Raw genomic sequence first — 25,043 nt, 5'->3', positions numbered from 1 at the left:
AGTTAAGATATTAAGTTCCTTTTATACAATTGGTTGCTGATTATTTCAATATATACAGCTATAGCTGCTGAAGAAGATGGGTATATTACTAAACATAACTTAACTTAGTTATATTTTTAAATAGTATAAAAAGTGACATTTCACTGACTTTCAGAACTAAGAAGAAAGAACAGAAAAAGGAATGATAAGACAGAAGACTGTCTGTTTATTATTTATTCAACTTGGGAGAGTTGTGGTACAAGAGGCAAATGACAGTGCATCACAAGCCATTGGAGCTCACGGCTTAAATGCCAGGAGCAAAAAGGCACAACTGAAAAAAAAAAAAAAAAAAAAAAAATCCAGATGACCACATGTCATCCTCTATTATGGATGCAGTATAGAGTGGCTTGTGATCAGCTCACCACTCTCTTAGGTTTTGTCAGCTTTTCAAAGCTTGGGATCACTTCTTCTCATTTAGTTCTTGTAGATCCATCATATAGATGTTGATGTGGGGTTGTGGCTGATCAATAATTCATAGAAAAAAGATACCAACAGCTGTAATTCTTCCTAATTTTTTTTAAAATTATTATACTGGTATTGAAACCTCATTAGTATGATCTACAGGTCCCTGTAAATCAGAAATGAGTAAATGTATAATATAGTATTGGTCCTGTATATAAGTATCAATGATATTGTAACAACAAAGTAACATCAATAAAAGTTGTTAAAATATATACAATATATAAATGAACAGATATATACAATTAAATGTGCAAATGATATAAAATAATATAAACATACAATGAGATACTTGTTGGCATTAATAAAACAACATAAGAGAATTATAATAAAAATGAGAAGGTAACATGCAAAATCAAATATTTGAAATGATAGCACATAAATAATACATTCAAGTAAAGAGGTAAATATATTAGTACAAATACCTCAATATAATGATTCATCATAAAATTAGACATGAAAAGTAACAACCAATGAACATACATACAACAGAGTGCAGAGGGTTTTTTCTTTCTTTTGTTATTGTTTTGTTATTATTATTATTATTATTATTATTATTATTATTATTGTTACCATTATAAAGTATGTAATCTGTTGATAATTTGGAAGTTAAGTACCAGACTATACAATTGAAAACAAACAATAATTCTAAAAGGGAATTAAACTCTCTAATTTAATGAAATGTACAAAGTGCACCAACATGAAGTATAATGTCCTGTAAGCTCCATGACAATCTTATAACAGGCAACAATTCATGAAAATCTCTCAGAACATAGCTTTATTACAAAAGAATATGTCCTACCTGTCAAAGAACCCAACAGTCATCAATTATTGTGTGAAGGAGAATGTACAATAACGAAGTGCAGAGTAAGGCACTGAAATTCTGTAAGGTTTAATATGGCAGTACAAAGTGAATAAGTATGTGTTTAGCATGTATTTAACAATAAATAATCCAGTATATTACAGTTCTACCATGTATTAGGGGTTGGCAAATGGAACTCCAAGCGTTGTATTGAAACAGGATGAGTATACATCAGAAAAAGAAAGTTACAAAACTATAGATGTATACAGGTACATAATGAAACATGAATGCTTATATTAAGCATATGAAACTTACTGAAACATGAGGAAATGTAGCTATGAAGGAATCTAAGTTACAAAGTAAACTGTTAACAGAATGGAGGTGTGGGAAAAGAAAGAGCAGAGGGAAGTCGGGGAGGGAGGAGGAAAGGGTGCTGAAACACATCTAAAGCAAATAAAACATATGCATATGTTGATGGTATGATAAAAATGGCTTGGTTTAAACAAGAACAGAATATTTGACAAAATAAAATACTTGGCATTAAACAATTAAGGAAATACATAAAGTAAGTCATGGAGGTGATGTAAAGTTAAGGGGAAAGAAGGCACACATTATGTTGGCAATACGTAAAGTTAATCCATAGAAGGAAGTATCTCAAGTCTTATTCAGGTAGCTCCTCAGCTGGCATCACAAGGCTGAATGGATCCCATTCCCCTCACCAAGGAAACATCCTTCCCAGTATTGGGGATTGAACCCAGGCCTTCTGCACAGCAGTCAGGCACACTGACCACTCAGTCTTAGAGAAGTTAAAATAAGAAAAGATTACTAGTAATATTTTCTTATTTTAACTTCTGAACACATCTGATACCAAATTACGAAATTTGTTACTTGTGTTTTTGCATTTCTGTCAGAACTGTTCCAATTTTATAAATTTAGTTAATTTCATTGAACATAAATATTTAAAATTTTTTGATAATGATAAATTCTTCTCTCTGTTTTGAGTATGGTAATATACTGAAACTCTGAAAATATGTGAATTGTGATAAACCTATGAATGACTTTCTTCTGCAGGAAAAAGTGCCACACATGCAGTTACATTTGCAAGACTTATTACACCAGATAAAACAGACCATGGTCTACACGCATTTGTTGTTCCCTTAAGGAATCCAGCAACCCTTCAGCCATATGCTGGTGTTATTGTTGGTGATATGGGAGAAAAGGTTGGACTGAATGGAGTTGACAATGGTTTTGTGTTATTCAATAGATAAGGATACCTCGCGAAAACCTTCTAAATAAGACAGGGGATGTGACTCCAGAAGGAAATTATGTCAGTCAGTTTAAAGACCCTAATAAGAGGCTAGGTTTGTATTACTTGTGAAGACCAAAGAAATACTTAATTTTAAAGCAATTAACAAAATGTAGCTAAAAAAATGAAACTCTTAATATTAATGTGTGGTACCAAAAATATAATTCTAGGAGCATCATTTGGAACATTGTCTGCTGGTCGAGTAGATGTTCTGTCACAAGCTTTGGCATACCTTCAGAAAGCAATTCCTATTGCCATTCGATATGCTGCAGTGCATACCCCAGATGCAGAGAACTCTCTCACCTTGTTAGATGGTCAGTATCAGGTGAGTTATTAGCTGTTATTATGAAGCACTGCTCTGGAATACTACTTTATATGTGCAAAACAATACAGCCTCAATTTTCAGACCTTGTCACCATTATTTTTGTGGTAGAACAGATATTTTTATGATACTTGCCCATTTACAATATGGATGTTTTAGTGCCTGCCATAGATATCTGCAGGGGAAGGGCCAGAGAAGCACACTTGCCGCAATCCCTGGAATTTGAGGTACAGAGATTTCATTCCTGTATTGAGTGGACAAATGTCAATTCTCTACAATATTATAAGGTTTACGCATCACCTATAAAAATTAGCTCTTGTGGTTTGAACTTGTCAAAATTGACCACATATCTATATCAAAAATGACAATTTTAGAGTTACCCCTCCCCCGCCCTTGAAAAATTTTTGCAGGCACCTATGGTGACTGCTGCAGAAGGTTAATAAAATCTGTTGTAATGCTTCACTAGGAGCTAGTTAGACTTCCTTAAGTTTTATTGTTTACCTTTGAAGCATGTGCTGAACGTCCTATGTCAGAATGTTAGAGCCAAAAAAAAAGGGTGAAACTTTTGATAAATTAGGTCTTAGGAAATGTTGAGTTGAAAGTGCTTTGTTAGTGTTGCAGTTTTGATCACATATTTATTGCAGTTTGTACAAATATTGTTCAGATTTCATGATTTCATAGATTGATTTAAAGAAAACCTGACAGTATTCCAAGACACAAAGTACACAGATGTCCTATAAACATGGACAGCTCTTCAGGCAGCATTTCACCTCAATTTAGGCCCATAAATAAGCAATGAACAGTGCTTTATGTTGTAGGGCATTCAAATTCAGTTATAACAATGGTCTGAAATCAGAGCTAAACTACGAGTACTGAAGACAACACATATAGCAAATGGACATGTACAAGTCCATAGAAATGTAGTTCCATCAAAAAACCAAAACCGATAATTGAATAGTTGGCAAGTTACTTAATCAGATTCATGTAAATCCAGAAAATGATGGGATAAACAAGAAAATTATTTCAGACATAAAGAATTTTTTTTAATCTGTAGCAAATCTTCTTTTGTCTTTATATGTAATTTGATGTTTCCTGCTAACTACTGTTTGTCTATCATGACTGCTTTCAGGATCTACTGTAAGGATTTTGATTTGGTTTTGGCTAGTAGATAGATTAATTCATGAGTAAGGTTCATTTGTATTATAAATATTTCATCGAAATTAGCTGAACTATATTGAACTTGCATCCACCACCACATTAAAGCATCTATGCCTGGGTTTCAGGCAGAATCCCCACTTTTGTCTGATGCTGAGGACCTATTCGAATACACTTGGAGAGCCTTTGCAGTGCTGCTCAAATTTAGGGAGAATACCAAGTGAGCTGAGGCATGGATGTGAATTTGGATTAAGGAGGGAGGCATGCTAGGGTAGTCCATGCAGTTGTGCAAAATCACTGTGCCAGGGTGGCATAGTGATTAGCACATGTGCCTAGTGAGAAGTAGACCTGGATTTGAATCCTGGCCCTATACAAATTCCCATTCATTGCTTCAGCCCACAGATATACATCACAGATGTTTGAAACTTGGAAAGATCTCTGGAACCTATAGTTTCATTTGATTAAAGCACTTAGGCCTGAGGTTTAGGCAGAGCCCCCTTTCATTCAATGCTGTGGTGTGATTACAATACAGTTAGGCAGCCTGTGCAATGCTGCTCAAGATTAGGGGGAATACAAAGTGGGCTGAGGTGTGAAAGTGAATTTGGAACCAGAAGAGAGGCATGCTAGGGTAGTCCGCACAGTTGTGCAAAGCCACTATTTTTGCGTGGTGTAGTGGTTAGTGCATCTATTTAGTGAGCAGGAGATCTGGATTTGAATCTCGGCCTTGATACAAATTTTCATTCATCACTTCATCCTGCATATAAACATTGTAGATGGCCGAGACTTGAAAAGGTCTCTTGAACCATATAGTTTTATTTGATTAACCCCTGAGTGAGTGCAGCTATGTATAGAGCACACTATTTACAAAAAACATTATCTTGCAACATTCCATTGTTATTTCACAATTCCAAGTCCATGCCTATTCCTTTATTACTGCTTCAGCTAATACAGTCATAAGTTGTGTTGCCATACATCTAATGGAGCAGCAGTAATGTAAATTAAAGAGCTAACTAGGTGAGAAAAAATTTACAATCCATGCAAGTAAATGACTCAGATCCTGAGATAGCAGCTTAGTTCTGCAATGAGGCACTTATCTACAAGGTATTAGTAATTAACTAAGTCATTGGCAGGTATCTGATGCAACTGCACTGTTTAATGCTTCAAGTGACTCATTACCAGTCAAGAACAAATGCCAAGATGAGAAACATAGAAGCAGATATCCTCAGTGTAGCAAAGCAGTTTAAATCACTTAATAAAGGCAAGGCCTGTGGTCCAGATTGTATACCAGTCAGGTTCCTTTCAAAGTATGCTGATACAATAGCTCCATATTTAGCAATTATATACAACCACTCACAAGCAGAATGATCCATACCCAAAGACTAGAAAAGTGCTCAATTCACTCCAATACCCAAAAACGGAAGTAGGAGTATTCCGCTGAATTACAGCCCCATATCACTAATGTCAATTTGCAGTAGGATTTTGGAACATATACTGTGTTAAAATATTATGAAGTAACTTGTAGAAAATGATTTCTTGACACATAGTCAGCACAGATTCAGAAAATAACGTTCTTGTGAAACACAACTAGCTCTTTATAATTATTAAGTAAAGAGTGCTACTGAATAGGATGTCAGATTGATACCATATTTTAAGATTTCCAGAAGGCTTTCGACACTGTTCCTCATAAGCGTCCTCTAACCAAACTGCGTGCCTATGGAATATCACTTCAGTTGTGCAACTTGTAATCTCCCCACGGAAAATTACCCTCTACCACGCAATAATTAATAATGGTCGATCAAATCATCCACATTTATTTACGTTTGAAAAGTATCTGATCAGATTTTCTAGTAATATATGCGCCGACAGCTCGTCAACGCCAAGGTATTTTTCTAGTACGTTTATTCTTTGGAACAACAGAGATACAGATATGTATGCTCCATGGTTATTATAGAGAGAGAGAGGAACAGCTTCGGAAGTATCGGTTGGAAGATTGTCGGATTGCTAAAGGAGATTTTATTTACTCTTCTTCGCGCTAAAGCGAGCTACGAAAGTTTGTGCCGCTAGCGTGATAGATAAAAAGAGAAAAAAAAAACCTGTAAAAGAAAATTACATGAGACTTGGAACCACCAGAAAACGGAACATGTACGAAAATGGATTCAATATACAATTTTCCTCAGAAATAAGGTTCGTGACCATTTTATTCTAGAGTGAATGATGAATGAGTTCTCTGTCTGAATCACTGATGATTGTCTGGGCCCTGTAATTAATTGGGAAGTTTCAGCTGTGACGAAGAGAGCCTGCAATCTCTGAGTTTTTATAAATCGTCCAAAAAGGCTTCGTCCACATCTGAAATTTTAGATCTGTTGTAAACTGAATGAATTGTTCAAACGATCGATTTTCCCAACTGAATGCAGCGCTTAATAATAATAACAAATGTAAAGATCTTTTCTAGCAAGCCAGCCGCTGAATATTAAGACGAAGGGCTCCACTAGAGATTCTACTAGGCTGATTTCACGTAAATAATATAGTTAAATTGTACACAGATAAAGGACAGAGAGAGAGAGAGAGAGAGAGAGAGCGAATGAATGAAATCCGAGAAATTACTCAGAATCCTCCATTAGCATAATTGTTTGTCTGTCTTTTCACGGATCAGCCTAATAAGAAAACACGAAGCCCTGACTTTATTGTACCGATTTATGTGTGAGGGTGGAAGAGCGATAAAGGCGACAGATACACTTCTGTACAGACAAAACATTACACCAAGTTAGCGGCAAGCTGCATTCATATAGACTTTCATCATTTACAGAGTAGAATTCATTATAATGGCCAATCCGTGACAGGACACGTTTTTGGACGTTGTTAAAATAATTTTGTTCTCTGTTTCATGTGAACTACGACGAGACAAGTTAACTTGGAAAAGAGAAGAAATACTCACAGGCAAATTAGTTGGATCGACAAATAAAAGCAGCACGCTGGGCGCAGAATAAAGGCCAGATCTATAATTTGATATTAAAGCTTGCTAGTATTGAGGAAGTAGACGTAGATTTGAACATTTACTAATTGTGCTCATGCCAGATGTAGATTGATTGACCTGCCCTAGTTGCATTTACCTGTATAAGTACTATAAGAAAGTAGCCACAGAAGTATTCTTGTGTGAAGGGAGATATATACATATTGACTGTAGAACATTTATATGGTTTTAACTAGGGCAATGTTTAAGATGAGTCAAGCAGAGCAGAGCAACATGCAACAGCCTTCAGCTGTTAGCACTGATGATAATGAGGTAGTAAGAAGTGTTGTAGAACCGATCGCGACAGATAGCGCAGTAGAACGCCCAGTAGACACGGCTGGAGATGTAACAGCAAGTACGCAACATGGATTAGATCCATTGGTCATTATCATGGGGCAGATGCAGATGTTAACTGAGACCATGAATAATATGAATACGAAATTAGCCTCACTTACTGAGGGGCAAGAAAATCTAAAAATTGACATTAACGCGAAGTTCGCCTCGGTTAATGAGGGGCAGGAAAATCTGAAAGCTGAGATTAAGCAGCAGTTACACGACAGTTTTTCCGAATTAGAGCAGCGGATAGAGGCGAAGACAAAGGAACTTAAAGATCAGGCCGAAGAGACAGAACGAAAATTAACTGCACAAATAGAATTGGTTAAAGCTCAATGTGAGGAATCTACTCAACGCGTACGTGTAGAAATGAAGGAGTATGTGGCTATTAAGATAGATACCGTACGGGAACAGGTGGAAATGGTTCCGCAATTAGTACAAAAGCAAGATGCCATGTCATGTGCAATTGCGCAACTTCCTGAATTGGCACGTACGCAGACGAACCTAAAGGAAAGTGTTGAACATCTGACCGAACGTCAAGACGTTATAGACCACCAAATTAATGTACTAACGGGTAAATTATCCAAAATCACATTAGAAAACAAAAGGCTAATGTGTGAAAACGTTGAGCAAAATGTTAAAGCAGCATTCCAGAGTCTATGTGGCAAACAGGAAGAGAATTTGTTTGCGAAAGGACTTGAGGAAGTGCGACAGCAGTTAGGGGCTGATTTCGAGCATTGGAAACAAACGATAGAAGAGTCGATACGCGTTTCACAACAAGGCTCAGAACAAATGAATACCGGCCAGCAGCAGAAGTTGGCAGCGTCGGTAGAGCCAGTTACTGCACATTCGCACACAATACCGACTTGTGTGAGTAACTCAAACATTAAATTGCCACGAGCTAGTTGTTCGCGCGAAGTTTTATCTGACGGAGATTACGAAAGCCTTTGCCATGCCGAAGAAAAAATGATAAAGCATCGGCAATTTCAGATTTTTAACACTGACAAAAGGGGGGTCCATCCGATTGTTTTTATCCGAAGTTTTAGAGGAGTGCTACCCAGAAATTGGTCGGAGTGGCAGAAGATCAGTTTCGTGACTGGGTATATACAAGGTTCGGGGGCAATCTGGGCCTCGGACATGACTTCTGTTTGCTCGACATATGACGATTTTGAGAAAGTGTTTTTAGCAAAATTCTGGTCAGAAGGGGTACAGGAACGCCTAAGGCAGGAGGTGCTCTACCCAGAGCCTTTCTCTTTTTCAAAAGGAAGCCTTAGGAAGTATTTTGAAAAATATATAAATAAAACTAGATATTGGGACAGACCTATGCCTTTGCCAGACATAATAAACATACTTAAGGCCAGATTACCAACTAACATCCGGAATCAATTAATTTACGGCAACGATAAAGACCTGGAGTCTTTCCTCACGACGTTAGATCATATAGACATTATAGAAGAGAGCAACCAGAAAGCCCGTAACAACAGATTCCAATATAGGGAGACAGAACCTCCGCCAAATGGTAGGCAAGGGAACGCACAGAGATCGATAAATAGTGGAGAAACCCCTCAAAATCTCAATAATAATACCGGCAATAGTCTTGCGAGGGGCTATCCAAGGAACAACAGGAATGGGAAACAATACAATCCCGTATGGGGGAATGAAAGGAATTTCAGACCGCAAGCCTGGAACAATAACAGTAATAGAAAGTGGAATCAACCGGGGGGAATAGACTCAAATAACCAACATCAGTGGGGCCGGACATCTACGAATCAATCGGTAATTACCGAAGTGACGGACTATGTCAACCACCAGGCGAATCAAAATCCAACAAACTTGTAAGGACCCACTCGTGCCCCGGAGGAGCGGTCAACAATTGGTTGAGGCGCAACAGGATATGTGTACCCATGCTAACGTATAATGATGGACGATTACTGGCAGATGAATTGACCGAGGACTTAGAACTCCAAGATGAGGATAAGGAACAGGTGGCAGTAGCCGAAGTGCAAGTCATTTTGGATTCTGTACCTATAGTGGCGGTTTTGGACACAGCTGCAACCACGAATGTTATTTCGGAGGCTCTATTCAACAAGATCAGAAATATAAGACGAGTACCAATTTTTCCAGTTAAAAATTGCAGAATAATAGGCGCCGTTGGGGCTAGATCGGCTAATGTAAAAGTGCAGTCACTACTTAGTGTAGAAGTCGGAAATGTAGCAATATTAAGCACATTCCTTGTTGTAAAAAATTTGGTGGTAGACTGCATTATAGGAGTCGACAGCCTACGTCAATACGGATGCAGAATAGATTTTAAAATAGGAAAAATTTGGTTAAATGTAAATAAACAAGAAATTGAGTTGGACTTGTTGAAAAAGGAAAGCCTTACCAGAAAATATAATAGTGGGATCAGTGTGCAAGTAATCAGGACTGCACAAAATTCTAAACAGCACGTAAATAATGAGTTCCAAGTCAAAGGAGACTTCGGTCAATTAGTGTATGAGAAGTTAAATGAATCCGACTGCATTATTGAAGAGCAGAAGAAGCAGCTCAAAGAATTATTATTAGTGTATGAAAACGTGTTTGACGAAAGGCCAGGAGTTATTAAGGGATACATATGCCATCTCTACATTAAGCCACACGAAACGTATTGTAGAATTTTCTATCCTGTTCCCTGGAGGTTAAAGGCTCAAGTTCAAAAAGAAATAGATCGCATGTTGAAATGGGGTTTGATCGAACCCTCTACAAGCCCATACTGCTCCCCATTGTTGGTCGTGCCAAAAGCAAAATGAACGCTCGTAAAAAACGTAACAATAAACTGTGTGTGTAGTGATAGAAACCTTTAAATTGAAATAGTTAATCAGTGACATAGAGTATAGAAATAGTGACTAACTATTATTATCGAGTGTTGTAAAGAAGATAGTGGAGATGGGCTTCACCTGTGGTTTGGGTGAACATAGAACTTTAGCATTGCTAATGTCATCAAGAATGATTAAGGATCTAACTGACCTTCAAGAAGAATGAAATGTTTCCGGCAAATGACGCGGAATAATCAAAAGAGGTTCCGAGTGAATATTCATATATAATCTCATGTGAACGCTTACATGTGTAAACGTGTGAAGGGATGTGTTGTGGCAGTGAATTGTGAGTGACGGTTAACGCCGCAAAGATAATTTCCCGCGCAAAACAGTTGACGTCGGCGCAAGAATTAAAATCGATATAGACGATACAGATATGCTTTGTAAGAGACTCGCACCAAACGCGAGGATAAACTGATTCATGTTGAACTTTAAAAGGAATAGGTGTTATAATCAGAAGTTAAGAGTTTTTAATTTATTAATGAATGATTAAGGAAAGTAATATTCATAGATTAAGTAGTAATTTAATGGTTCGTGTTCGTTTGGGAATTTTGTGTGAAAAATCCATTTCCATATATGAGCATGGATGAACACCGTATGAATCAGAGAGTAAATGAAAGAAGTGAATCCGCATTCCTCAATGCTAATAAATTTTACATTTCAGCACTCAAGCGTAAAAAATATATGCATTTAGAATAAAAAGTTTCGAGTATAGCTAATTTATATGACTTATCAAGGAAATATGGATGATGTCTTGGTATAAAATGAACTACACTTTCCATTATTCGATGATTTGAATCCAAAATCTATAGTAAGTTACATGAATCCTTTAAATTATGAAGAACAAATCAGTGATAGAAAATGTGTTAGAACTTTTGGACGTATAAGCACAAGTGGGGAGGCAAAGTCAAAAGGAGTATTCAAAAGGGAGTAAATCGGATGATGCTTTTGGCAACATCATTAGTTAATGGTTGAATTCCTTGAAGTACGTCGTAACAAAAAGGATCCATGAAGCCATAAGGATTTTGCTTTCAAAAAGGAGAATCTTGGACGGTGCAACCTAATCAGTTCTCTTACAGGAAGAGTTTCCCTTTTGGTCATTGCTAATTCTTTTGGAATGAATGTTGCATGCGAATTCGAGTGTCCCTGTTCCTTCTACTCTTCCCATTGTGGGCCGCGTAGAAGATCAACTCCAAAGGGGGCCGCGTAGAAGACCGACTACAAATGTGGACGTCGGAGACATGCAAGACCCGGGGGAGTTTAGCACCGCAAGATATTGTACCAGGAGCAAGATTGTAAAACGAGAATTCACGTTATTTATTGTAAAACGTTTTTTGCTAGAGGCACAAACCACTCTTCTCCAAATCGTGATACAAAGTGATCCCTGTCTTTCCTTTAGAGATCTATTTCAAAATTATATTTTTTTTTCTTCTATAGGCTTTCCTATCTTCTATGTACCGTAGGCTGGGGGTCTAGGCTTAAGAGGTTTTCCAAGGTTTCCCTGCTTAAGAAAGTTCCCGAATGGGTAGACCCTGACATCAGTTCATGAAAGATCATCTTCCTTGGTTGTGCACAGCAAACATAACACCTAGATGCACGTAAAAGCAATACAGCTGCGGTACCGGTCTCTTCATTTCTTCTGTCTTCAACATTTCTTTTCTTCGTCTGTCTCAAATATAATATTCTTTTTCAGTCGGAGGACTGACAATCATCACTTCCGGGTTATCCACGATAATAGATAGCTCGCGAAGTGTGTTCGGTAAATAAAAATTGAGCTCACAAACTTCGCTCGCTGCAAGGGGCATTGTAATCTCCCCATGGAAAATTACCCTCTACCACGCAATAATTAATAATGGTCGATCAAATCATCCACATTTATTTACGTTTGAAAAGTATCTGATCAGATTTTCTAGTAATATATGCGCCGACAGCTCGTCAACGCCAAGGTATTTTTCTAGTACGTTTATTCTTTGGAACAACAGAGGTACAGATATGTATGCTCCATGGTTATTATAGAGAGAGAGAGGAACAGCTTCGGAAGTATCGGTTGGAAGATTGTTGGATTGCTAAAGGAGATTTTATTTACTCTTCTTCGCGCTAAAGCGAGCTACGAAAGTTTGTGCCGCTAGCGTGATAGATAAAAAGAGAAAAAAAAACCTGTAAAAGAAAATTACATGAGACTTGGAACCACCAGAAAACGGAACATGTACGAAAATGGATTCAATATACATTTTTCCTCAGAAATAAGGTTCGTGACCATTTTATTCTAGAGTGAATGATGAATGAGTTCTCTGTCTGAATCACTGATGATTGTCTGGGCCCTGTAATTAATTGGGAAGTTTCAGCTGTGATGAAGAGAGCCTGCAATCTCTGAGTTTTTATAAATCGTCCAAAAAGGCTTCGTCCACATCTGAAATTTTAGATCTGTCGTAAACTGAACGAATTGTTCAAACGATCGATTTTCCCAACTGAATGCAGCGCTTAATAATAATAACAAATGTAAAGATCTTTTCTAGCAAGCCAGCCGCTGAATATTAAGACTAAGGGCTCCACTAGAGATTCTACTAGGCTGATTTCACGTAAATAATATAGTTAAACTGTACACAGATAAAGGACAGAGAGAGAGAGAGAGAGAGAGAGCGAATGAATGAAATCCGAGAAATTACTCAGAATCCTCCATTAGCATAATTGTTTGTCTGTCTTTTCACGGATCAGCCTAATAAGAAAACACGAAGCCCTGACTTTATTGTACCGATTTATGTGTGAGGGTGGAAGAGCGATAAAGGCGACAGATACACTTCTGTACAGACAAAACATTACACCAAGTTAGCGGCAAGCTGCATTCATATAGACTTTCATCATTTACAGAGTAGAATTCATTATAAACTGAATTCATGATTTCCCGTCAGAAAGGTCACAGTTCTTAGTAATAGATGGAAAGTCGGCGAGTAAAACAGAAGTAATATCTGGTGTTCCCCAAGGAAGTGTTATAGGCTCTCTATTGTTCCTGATCTATATTAACAACATAGGAGACAATCTGAGTAGCCAACTTAGATTGTTCGCAGATGATGCTGTATTTTAGCATCTTGTAAAGTCATCAGATGACCAAAACGAATTGCAAAATGATTTAGATAAGATATCTGTATGGTATGAAAAGTGGCAATCGACCCTGAATAAAGAAAATTGTGAAGTTATTCACATGGGTACTATAAGAAATCAACTACATTTTGATTATGCAATAAGTCACACAAATCTGAAGGCTGTAAATTCAACTAAATACTTAGTGATTACAATTACAAATAACCTAAATTGGAATGGTCACATGGATAATGTTGTAAGTAGAGAAAACCAAAGACTGTGATTCATTGGCAGAACACTTAGAAGGTACAACAGGTCTACTAAAGAGACTGCTTACACCATGCTTGTCAACCCTGTTCTGGAGTATTGTTGTGGGGTGTGGGATCCGCAGCAGGTGGGACTGACGGATGGCATCAAAAAAGTTCAAAGAAGGGCAGCTCATTTTGTATTACCGTGAAATAGGGGAGATAGTGTCACAGACATGATACACGAATTGGAATGGCAATCATTAACACAAAGGCATTTTTCATTGCAATGGCATCTTCTCATGAAATTTCAATCACCAGATTTCTCCTCCAATTGTGAAAACATTCTGTTGGCAACCACCTACATAGGGAGAAATGATTATCACAATAAAATAAGAGAAATCAGGGCTCGCACAGAAAAATTTAAGTGCTCATTTTTCCTGTGCACCGTTCGAGAGTGGAATGGTAGAGAGACAGCTTGAAGGTGGTTCATTGAACCCTCTGCCAGGTACTTTATTGTGAATAGCAGAGTAATCACGTAGATGTATATGTAGATATACCATGGGGTAACAACTGTATATAGCAACAGTGTGATGTAATAAGAGTGTATTTTATTATTGTTTAAGTAAATAGTAGTTTAGCTCATATCATGTAAGTTTATTTTATCACTGTTTCACTAAACAATATTAAACTCTGATTTTGCTCATACATCTACATCTTGGTAACATACAGATTGCTATTCTTAACATATCTAAAAAATATGCCACAAGCCCACTCATGTTATGAAAAACAGCATGTCGGAGGATTAAACTACCTGTGCTTGGGTTTCAAGCAAAATCCCCCATTTCATTCAGTGCTGTTCCAATTCAGATGGAGAGCCTTGCAGTGTTGCTCTAGTTTAGGTAGAATATCAAGTGGGCTGACACGAATGAAAATTTGGATTGAGCAGGGAGTTGTGCTAGGGTAGTCTGTGCGGTTGTGCAAAGCCACCGTGCCTGGATGGTGTAGTGGTTAGTACATCTGCCTAGTGAGCAGGAGACCCAGATTTGAATCCCAGCCTTGGTATAAAGTTTCATTTGTCACATCAGCCTGCATATATATATCATCAATGTTTGAGACTGCAAAAGGTATCTGGTACTACATAGTTTCATTTGATTAAAGCACTTATACCTGGGTTTCAGGCAGAACACCCATTTCATTTGCTGCTGATGTGCTATAACAATACAGTTAAAGAGCCTCTGCAATGTTGTTTAAGTTTAGGGGAGGGTGACATGCTAGGGTAGTCCATGCAGCTGTGAAAGCCACTGTGCCAGGGAGGCATAGCAGTTAGCACATCTGCCTAATGAACAACAGACCTAAGTTCAGACCCCAACCTTGGTACAAATTTTCATTTGTCTCTTCAGCCTGCATATATACATCATAGATGCTTGAGTCTTGAAACAGTCCATGGAACCATATAGTTTTATTTTATTAGTCCAACTGACATTAAATCTGAGTTAGTTTCTACTCTGGAGGAGTGTGCTCCTTTGTTTACAACTCTGAAATATTGGCTGACAGAGTTTAAGTGAAACTGTATGAGCTGCCAAGATGAATATCACACTTTTTGACTAAATGAGATGATCACACAAGAAATAGTGTGTAAATATGTCTACAAAATGGTACTGGATGGCCATCAACTGAAAGGGCATGAGCTAGCAGACATTGTAGGCATTTTAGAAATAGTCGTACATCACATACTGACTGAAAATGTGGGCATGAGAAAGATGTGTGCAAGATGGGAGCTGTGTTTACCCACAGTGGGGAAAAAAACATTGTGGGGATATTTCAGTCAAGTGTTCGGCTACATTTTGTTTCAATAAGACCTAGTTTTTACTTTGATTCATAACCATAGATGAAACATGGATCCATCACTTCACACCTGAGATGTAAAAGTCAAAACAGTGGATCAGTGGACTGAAAGGAAAGAGTCAGTTCCCAAGAAGGTGAAGACAGTTCCATCTCCAGACAATTTCATGGTCTCAGTTTTTTTGGAGCTGCGTAGGATAATTTTCATTGATTATCTCCAAAAATAAAATCAATCAGTGGTGAGTACTATTCAAATTTATTACAGTGTTTGAGTTATGAAATCAAGCAGCAATGGCTGTATTAAGCAAAAAAGAAAGTGTTGTTTAATTGTGACAAAGCATGAGGTCACACATCCATTACTGACATGGCCAAAATCACAGTATTAAAGTTTAAATTGCTTCCTCATGCACCGTATTTTCCAGATTTAACCCCCTCTGATTATTTTCTCTTTCCAAACATTAATAACTGCCTTGGTGGTAAATGATTTACCAAAAATGAAGAGGTGGAGTCTGTAGTTGATGGCTATTTTGTGGAGCTCACTTCTCACTATGAATAGGGTATGGAAGCGTAAGAACACCTCCAGCGAAACTCATGCTGAAAGGAGACTATGTAGAGCAATAAAGGTTTTTTCCCAATTTTTTTGTGTTTTTGTTGTAGGTCATGTACTTCTGGGGCAGCCACACACTGATCAAACTGTGAAGTAAACCAAGGAAAATTTAGGAAAGGAATTAAAATTCTGGGAGAAGTGACAAAAAATTTGATGTTCACTGGTAACATTGTCAATCTATCACAGATGGAAAAGGACTTGGAAGAGCATCTGAATGGAATGCATAATGTCTTGAAAGAGGTTAAAAGATGAAAAATAATAAAAGTAAAACAAGGGTAATGGAATATAGTCAAATTAAATCAAGTGATGTTGAAGGAATTAAGTTAGGAAATGAGAATCTAAAAGTAGTCAAGTTTTGCTATTTGGATGACAAAACAACTGATCATGATTAAAATAATGACTATGTGTAATGAAAATTGGCAATAGCAAGAATAGCATTTCTGGAGAGAAATATTTTAACGTACAATATAAATTTAAAATGTTAGGAAGTGTTTTCTGAAGGTCTGGAATATACTCTTGTATGAAAGTGAAATATTGATGATAAGCAATCCAGAAAGAAGAGAATGAAAGCTTTTGAAATTTTGTAATACTGAAGACTGCTGAAGATTAGATGAATAGATTGAGTAACTAATGAGGAGGTATCAAACTGAATTGGGGGAAAAAGAAATTGATGGCATAACTTAACCAAAAGAAAGGATCAGTTTGATAGTACATGTCTGAAGCATGAAGGATTCATTAGTTTGGTAATTTAGGAAGGAGTGGCAGGTGGAAGTTGTAGAGATATTCCAAGGGAGAATACATTAAGCAGGCTGCAATAGATGTAGGTTACAGTAGTGATTTGGAGATGAAGAGGCTTGTAAAGGATTGAACAAGTATATGTGTGTGTAGTAGTATTTTATATCTGGGATCTCCCATTGCTGCATGCATAAATAAATATAAATTACTTTTTGTCATGAAAGATATCATATTGATTCTCAAGTACTAATGTATTGCTAATATGAGTGTCTCATAATGTATGCATAAATATTAATTCTGATATCTTGTTGTCTTATGTACCTCATTTATTCATGTATTATTGTCAATGCGAGAACTATCATGAGTAGTTAATATGAGTACTCTCATGAATGTATCGCATTGTACCTTATTGCATCCATTATTGTAAATTTTATAAAATAAATATTGTAAAAACTCTGAATCATTCTATATGTACATAAGTCTAATGCTATTGGAATCAATACTGGTGCTATTGCTGATTTCTTTTTCATTTCTATCAATGATGTCACTGATTTTCAATCAGATTGAGTCAGTGATTGACAGTGTACCACTAGAACTGATCAGTAATATCCCTGAATCCATAACACATATTAACAAAACAGTATTGTCTAATTTATGATACTGAGGTATCGTACTAGGTGACAGTAATTGTAGCTACTTCATCTGTTTCTGAACTGTTCCACTGTTCCATTCTGCCTCCTTTCACAGTGTTCTCAGGTGAATTAAACTTTTGATACAATTAAGTATGCTATATATCTTGTTATCCCCTATTTGTTTTGATCCTGGTAGTTATATTAGGAGATTACCTCTCTTCAGTGTCCTTACAGATTATAGGACATTACACACGAACAAAAATGAACCAAAAAACACCTAAATAATACCTTTCTTTAATGGTTTATAAAGCTGTTTCCATGTTAGTAGCTACTATGAAATTTATTATTTAATTTTTCAGATTTTTTAAGTGAATGTTTATTTATCAATTGCTTAACTCTATTCTAAAAGTGCAATGACAATGAAATGATGTATAGGACAGATGACATATCTACAATTACATAAAAAAGAGTATGCTCATATACTCTCAGTCATAGAAAGTGATATGTTCATGTTGAACTGGATAATCAGATTTTTAAATTTCTGAAAGCAACATTTTAGCTTAACTTATGTAATAATCACATAGCTTGAGTCTATATTTTATTTAGTGAGTCATTGTGTTAGCTCCATTATTGCTACATTCTCATGGTGTTTGACTGTGGAGGAATACAAATTTCTCACAAAATAACTATTTATTTTATCCTTTATAGCAGTGGCAGTTGATCCCATACTTGGCTGCTACCTTTGCACTGAAAATCCTCGTTAACTTCTTTTCTGATTTGATGGCTGACTTCCAAGTAAAGACATTCCTTGGAACAAATAAAGAAGAACTGGTAAGAAAATCATATTACATATTCTGCTAGAATAGGTTCTGAAAAAAACAATGGTCTGCACTGTGAAGATTGTTTCAAGCAGCATAGAACAGCATCAGTCACTATCCAATCGAAAAAGAATGCCCTTGCCCTCCTTCAAGAGTAAGCTCACCAGATGTGTTGCACAGGACTTGTACATTAATTGAAAATATGCAATATGATGATCTTGGACTTTTCCCATTAGATTGTGCTCTTTAATACATGGAAGCATGACTGATTTACATCCATAAAATGTAAAGGATAGAACATCAGCTTTCATTCACCACATATAGTACATATCTCCTGTAATGTAAATCTTCCTGTAGCATGCATTGTTTCATCGTTCCATTTCCTTACCCCCATGAACCATGGACCTTGCCGTTGGTGGGAAGGCTTGCGTGCCTCAGCCATACAGATGGCCGTACCATAGGTGCAACAACAACGGAGGGGTATCTGTTGAGAGGCCAGACAAACGTGTGGTTCCTGAAGAGGGGCAGCAGCCTTTTCAGTAGTTGCAGGGGCAACAGTCTGGATGATTGACTGATCTGGCCTTGTAACACTAACCAAAACGGCCTTGCTGTGATGGTACTGTGAACGGCTGAAAGCAAGGGGAAACTACGGCTGTAATTTTTCCCGAGGGCATGCAGCTTTACTGTATGGTTAAATGATGATGGCGTCCTCTTGGGTAAAATATTCTGGAGGTAAAGTAGTCCCCCATTCGGATCTCCGGGCGGGGACTACTCATGAGGATGTCATTATAAGGAAAAAGAAAACTGGCGTTCTAAGGATCGGAGCGTGGAGTGTCAGATCCCTTTATCAGGCAGGTAGGTTAGAAAATTTAAAAAGGGAAATGGATAGGTTAAAGTTAGATATCGTGGGAATTAGTGAAGTTCGGTGGCAAGAAGAACAAGACTTTTGGTGAGGTGAATACAAAATCAAATAGGGGTAATGCAGGAGTAGGTTTAATAATGAATAAAAAAATAGGAGTGCGGGTAAGCTACTACAAACAGCATAGTGAACGCATTATTGTGGCCAAGATAGACACGAAGCCCACGCCTACTACAGTAGTACAAGTTTATATGACAACTAGCTCTGCAGATGATGAAGAAATTGATGAAATGTATCATGAGATAAAAGAAATTATTCAGGTAGTGAAGGGAGATGAAAATTTAATAGTCATGGATGACTGGAATTCGAGAGTAGGAAAAGGGAGAGAAGGAAACATAGTAGGTGAATATGGATTGGGGGGAAGAAATGAAAGAGGAAGCCGCCTGCTAGAATTTTGCACAGAGCATAACTTAATCATAGCTAACACTTGGTTCAAGAATCATGAAAGAAGGTTGTATACATGGAAGAACCCTGGAGATACTAAAAGGTATCAGATAGATTATATAATGGTAAGACAGAGATTTAGGAACCAGGTTTTAAATTGTAAGACATTTCCAGGGGCAGACGTGGACTCTGACCACAATCTATTGGTTATGAACTGTAGATTAAAACTGAAGAAACTGCAAAAAGGTGGGAATTTAAGGAGATGGGACCTGGATAAACTGAAAGAACCAGAGGTTGTACAGAGATTCAGGGAGAGCATAAGGGAACAATTGACAGGAATGGGGGAAAGAAGTACAGTAGAAAAAGAATGGGTAGCTCTGAGGGATGAAATAGTGAAGGCAGCAGAGGATCAAGTATGTAAAAAGATGAGGGCTAGTAGAAATCCTTGGGTAACAGAAGAAATATTGAATTTAATTGATGAAAGGAGAAAATATAAAAATGCTGTAAATGAAGCAGGCAAAAAGGAATACAAACGTCTCAAAAATGAGATCGACAGGAAGTGCAAAATGGCTAAGCAGGGATGGCTAGAGGACAAATGTAAGGATGTAGAGGCTTATCTCACTAGGGGTAAGATAGATACTGCCTACAGGAAAATTAAAGAGACCTTTGGAAAAAAGAGAACCACTTGTATGAATATCAAGAGCTCAGATGGAAACCCAGTTCTAAGCAAAGAAGGGAAAGCAGAAAGGTGGAAGGAGGTCTATACAAGGGTGATGTACTTTAGGATAATATTATGAAAATGGAAGAGGATGTAGATGAAGATGAAATGGGAGATACGATACTGCGTGAAGAGTTCGACAGAGCACTGAAAGACCAGAGTCAAAACAAGGCCCCAAGAGTAGACAACATTCCATTAGAACTACTGACAGCCTTGGGAGAGCCAGTCCTGACAAAACTCTACCATCTGGTGAGCAAGATGTATGAGACAGGCGGAATACCCTCAGACTTCAAGAAAAATATAATGATTACAATCCCAAAGAAAGCAGGTGTTGAGAGATGTGAAAATTACCGAACTATCAGTTTAATAAGTCACAGCTGCAAAATACTAACACGAATTCTTTACAGATGAATGGAAAAACTGGTAGAAGCCGACCTCGGGGAAGATCAGTTTGGATTCCGTAGAAATATTGGAACACGTGAGGCAATACTGACTTTACAACTTATCTTAGAAGAAAGATTAAGGAAAGGCAAACCTACATTTCTAGCATTTGTAGACTTAGAGAAAGCTTTTGACAATGTTGACTGGAATACTCTCTTTCAAATTCTAAAGGTGGCAGGGGTAAAATACAGGGAGCGAAAGGCTATTTACAGTTTGTACAGAAACCAGTTATAAGAGTCGAGGGGCATGAAAGGAAAGCAGTGGTTGGGAAGGGAGTGAGACAGGGTTGTAGCCTATCCCCGATGTTATTCAATCTGTATATTGAGCAAGCAGTAAAGGAAACAAAAGAAAAATTCGGTGTAGGTATTAAAATCCATGGGGAAGAAATAAAAACTTTGAGGTTCGCCGATGACATTGTAATTCTATCAGAGACAGCAAAGGACTTGGAAGAGCAGTTGAAAGGAATGGACAGTGTCTTGAAAGGAGGATATAAGATGAACATCAACAAAAGCAAAATGAGGATAATAGAATGTAGTCGAATTAAGTCGGGTGATGTTGAGGGAATTAGATTAGGAAATGAGACACTTAAAGTAGTAAAGGAGTTTTGCTATTTGGGGAGCAAAATAACTGATGATGGTCGAAGTAGAGAAGATATAAAATGTAGACTGGCAATGGCAAGGAAAGTGTTTCTGAAGAAGAGGAATTTATTAACATCGAGTATAGATTTAAGTGTCAGGAAGTCGTTTCTGAAAGTATTTGTATGGAGTGTAGCCATGTATGGAAGTGAAACATGGATGATAAATAGTTTGGACAAGAAGAGAATAGAAGCTTTCAAAATGTGGTGCTACAGAAGAATGCTGAAGATTAGATGGGTAGATCACATAACTAATGATGAAGTATTGAATAGAATTGAGAAGAAGAGGAGTTTGTGGCACAACTTGACAAAAAGAAGGGACCAGTCAGTAGGACATGTTCTGAGGCATCAAGGGATCACAAATTTAGCATTGGAGGGCAGTGTGGAGAGTAAAAATCGTAGAGGGAGACCAAGAGATGAATACACTAAGCAGATTCAGAAGGATGTAGGTTGCAGTAAGTACTGGGAGATGAAGAAGCTTACACAGGATAGGGTAGCATGGAGAGCTGCATCGAACCAGTCTCAGGACTGAAGACCACAACAACAACAATGTATAGGTTAAGATTGCTAATAAAGTCCAAAACTATCTTTCTGGAATAATCAGTACTGCATTAGAAATTGTTATGTTCTGACTAGAGAGATAATTCTAAAATAAGTATTTAGCCCAATTTATCTGATTACTTCTTTGGCAACAAAGCAGGGAAGCTGACATACTGTGTTGACTCATGTGGCACGGGCCTTTTCTCAGAATAAAAATAATTTCAGAAAGTATGTAACATACATTGTTTAAAAAATACTGGATTTACATGTTCTGTCATAGCCTTGGCAAATAATGATTGTGTAAATAAGGGACATGATACAGTAATACATGTGAAAATAAAATCCTATGATCAACCAACATTTTATTTGCTGTTTTGTTTAATTTCAAACTTACATAATCAGTTGCAGAACTTAAAATCCATGGTCTGTAATATGCTTCAAGAGTGAGTTTCATAAGTAACTAAAATAGAAATACAGCTGAACTTCCTTTTTACATTCCTCAATTTTACTTTTTTGTGATTCTACACTGTAAATTCATAGCCCCTGTCAAAAACCCATAAGATCAATGCTAAAAATTCCCCAATTTTACATTTCTTCCTAATAAGGTTTACCTTGATTCTAAGTTCTTACTCAGTGTCTCACTTGACTTTGTCCCATTTTCTTCCTGTTGACATTTGATGTGACTGAACAACTTTTAGGTAGCTCAAAAGGCAAATGTTTCTCACCAAGGGTGGTGGCGGAATTAAGGGAATATTTTAGGCCATTGTGGAGAAGGGAGATGAGAGAGAGGAAATGCTGACATAATCCACAAATGGTGTTGCCAACACAACATGTAACGTTTAGCTTCAGTGCACAGTTATGATACAACTACTGCTGGGTTGCAGTGGAAAAACAAGGAAGTAGGTGCAAAGTGTTCTGGACCAAGCGAATACATGATGAATGGGCCTAGACACCACCTTTTCTTATGCATTTATAACTTAGTCTCATCTCTTTGCATGTTTTCAGCAACAGTATTAATCAACAACCTTTTATATTCAAACACTGAGTCTCAAAGGGTATACTCGGTCATAATCAGGGAATGTTACCCATTTCTGGCTAGTGAACTCTTAATTTCTGGCAACTTGTCAAATCACTAAATAGTCATCACAGGAATCACACCATGCTAACATGTGAATAGGAGCTGACCTACTGGATATGTGATGGGAGTGCAGGTAGGTGTTAAAGCATTTTTCAAAGTGCTGAAAATATACTTTTTGTGCAGATGATGTGCTGTGACAGAGAAGCCAAACAGTAATAGAACAAGGGTTTTGCAACAGCACATTTTAAATGTTCAAACAGTACAGGTGGAACAACTACATACACTACTCATATACAGTGTGGTCCATTGTAGTGACTGGGCCAAATATCTCACGAAATAAGCATCAAACGAAAAAACTACAAAGAACAAAACTTGTCTAGCTTGAAGGGGAAAACCAGATGGCACTATGGTTGGCCTGCTAGATGGCACTGCCATAGGTCATATGGATATCAACTGCGTTTTTTTGAAATAGGAACCCCCATTTTTTATTACATACTCATGTAGTAAGTAAAGAAATATGAATGTTTTAGTTAGACCACTTTTTTCACTTTGTGATAGATGGCACTCTAATAGTCACAAATGTATGAGTACGTGGTATCACGTAACATTCCACCATTGCAAACGGTATTTGCTTCGTGATACATTACCCGTGTTAAAATGGACCATTTACAAACTGTGGAAAAGGTCGATATCGTGTTGATGTATGGCTATTGTGATCACAATGCCCTGTGGGCATGTGTTATGTATGCTGCTCAGTAGCCTGGACAACATCATCCAAATGTCCGGACCGTTCGCCAGATAGTTACGTTATTTAAGGAAACAGGAAGTATTCAGCCACATGTGAAATGTCAACCACGACCTGCAACAAGTGCTAATGTCAAGTAGGTGTTTTAGTTGCTGTTGCAGCTCATTCGCACATCAGTAGCAGGCAAATTGTGCGAGAATCGGGAATCTCAAAAACATCGGTGTTGAGAATGCTACATCAACATCAATTGCACCCGTACCATATTTCTATGCACCAGGAATTGCATGGCGACGACTCTGAACGTCGTGTACAGTTCTGCCACTGGGCACAAGATAAATTACGGGATGATGACAGATTTTTTGCACGCATTCTATTTAGCGACGAAGCGTCATTCACCAACAGCGGTAACGTAAACTGTCATACTATACACTATTGGGCAACAGAAAAGCCATTATGGTTGCAACAAGTGGAACATCAGCGACCTTGGCGGGTTAATGTATGGTGTGACATAATGGGAGGAAGGATAATTGGCCCCCATTTTATTGATGGCAATCTAAATGGTGCAATGTATGCTGATTTCCTACGTAATGTTCTGCCTATGTTACTACAAGATGTTTCACTGCATGACAGACAGAATGGCGATGTACTTCCAACGTGATGGATGTCCGGCACATAGACTGCGTGTGGTTGAAATGGTATTGAATAGCATATTGCATGACAGGTGGATTGGTCGTCGAAGCACCATACCATGGCACGCACGTTCACCAGATCTGACATCCCCGGATTTCTTTCTGTGGGGAAAGTTGAAGGGTATTTCCTATCGTGATCCACCGACAATGCCTGACAACATGCATCAGTGCATTGTCAATGCATGTGTGAATATTACAGAAGGCGAACTACTCGCTGTTGAGAGGAATGTCGTTACACGTATTGCCAAATGCAATGAGGTTGACGGACATCATTTTGAGCATTTATTGCATTAATGTGGTATTTTCAGGTAATCATGCTGAAACAGGATGTGTTCTCAGAAATGATAAGTTCACAAAGGTACATGTATTGCATTGGAACAACCAAAATAAAATGTTCAAACATACCTACGTTCTATATTTTAATTTTAAAAACCTACCTGTTACCAACAGATCATCTAAAATTGTGAGCTATATGTTTGTGACTATTACAGCACTATCTATCACAAAGCAAAAAAAGTGGTCCAACTAAAACATTCATATTTCTTTACGCATTACATGGATATATAGTAAAAAATGGGGGTTCCTATTTTTTAAAAAACGTAGTTGATATTCATTTGACCTATGGCAGCACCATCTAGCGGACCAACCATAGCACCA

The 25,043-nt window shown here is 37.5% G+C and overlaps 1 pseudogene; it reads left to right on the top strand.

Moving 5' to 3' along the window:
* Window positions 1–25,043, top strand: part of LOC124799059 — a 162,169-nt pseudogene that overhangs the window by 47,764 nt on the left and 89,362 nt on the right.

This window comes from Schistocerca piceifrons, chromosome 5 (assembly GCF_021461385.2).
Source record: "Schistocerca piceifrons isolate TAMUIC-IGC-003096 chromosome 5, iqSchPice1.1, whole genome shotgun sequence".
Lineage (NCBI taxonomy): Eukaryota > Metazoa > Arthropoda > Insecta > Orthoptera > Acrididae > Schistocerca > Schistocerca piceifrons.
Note: the sequence above shows the minus strand (reverse complement) of the source record. Positions and strands in the feature narration are given on the sequence as shown.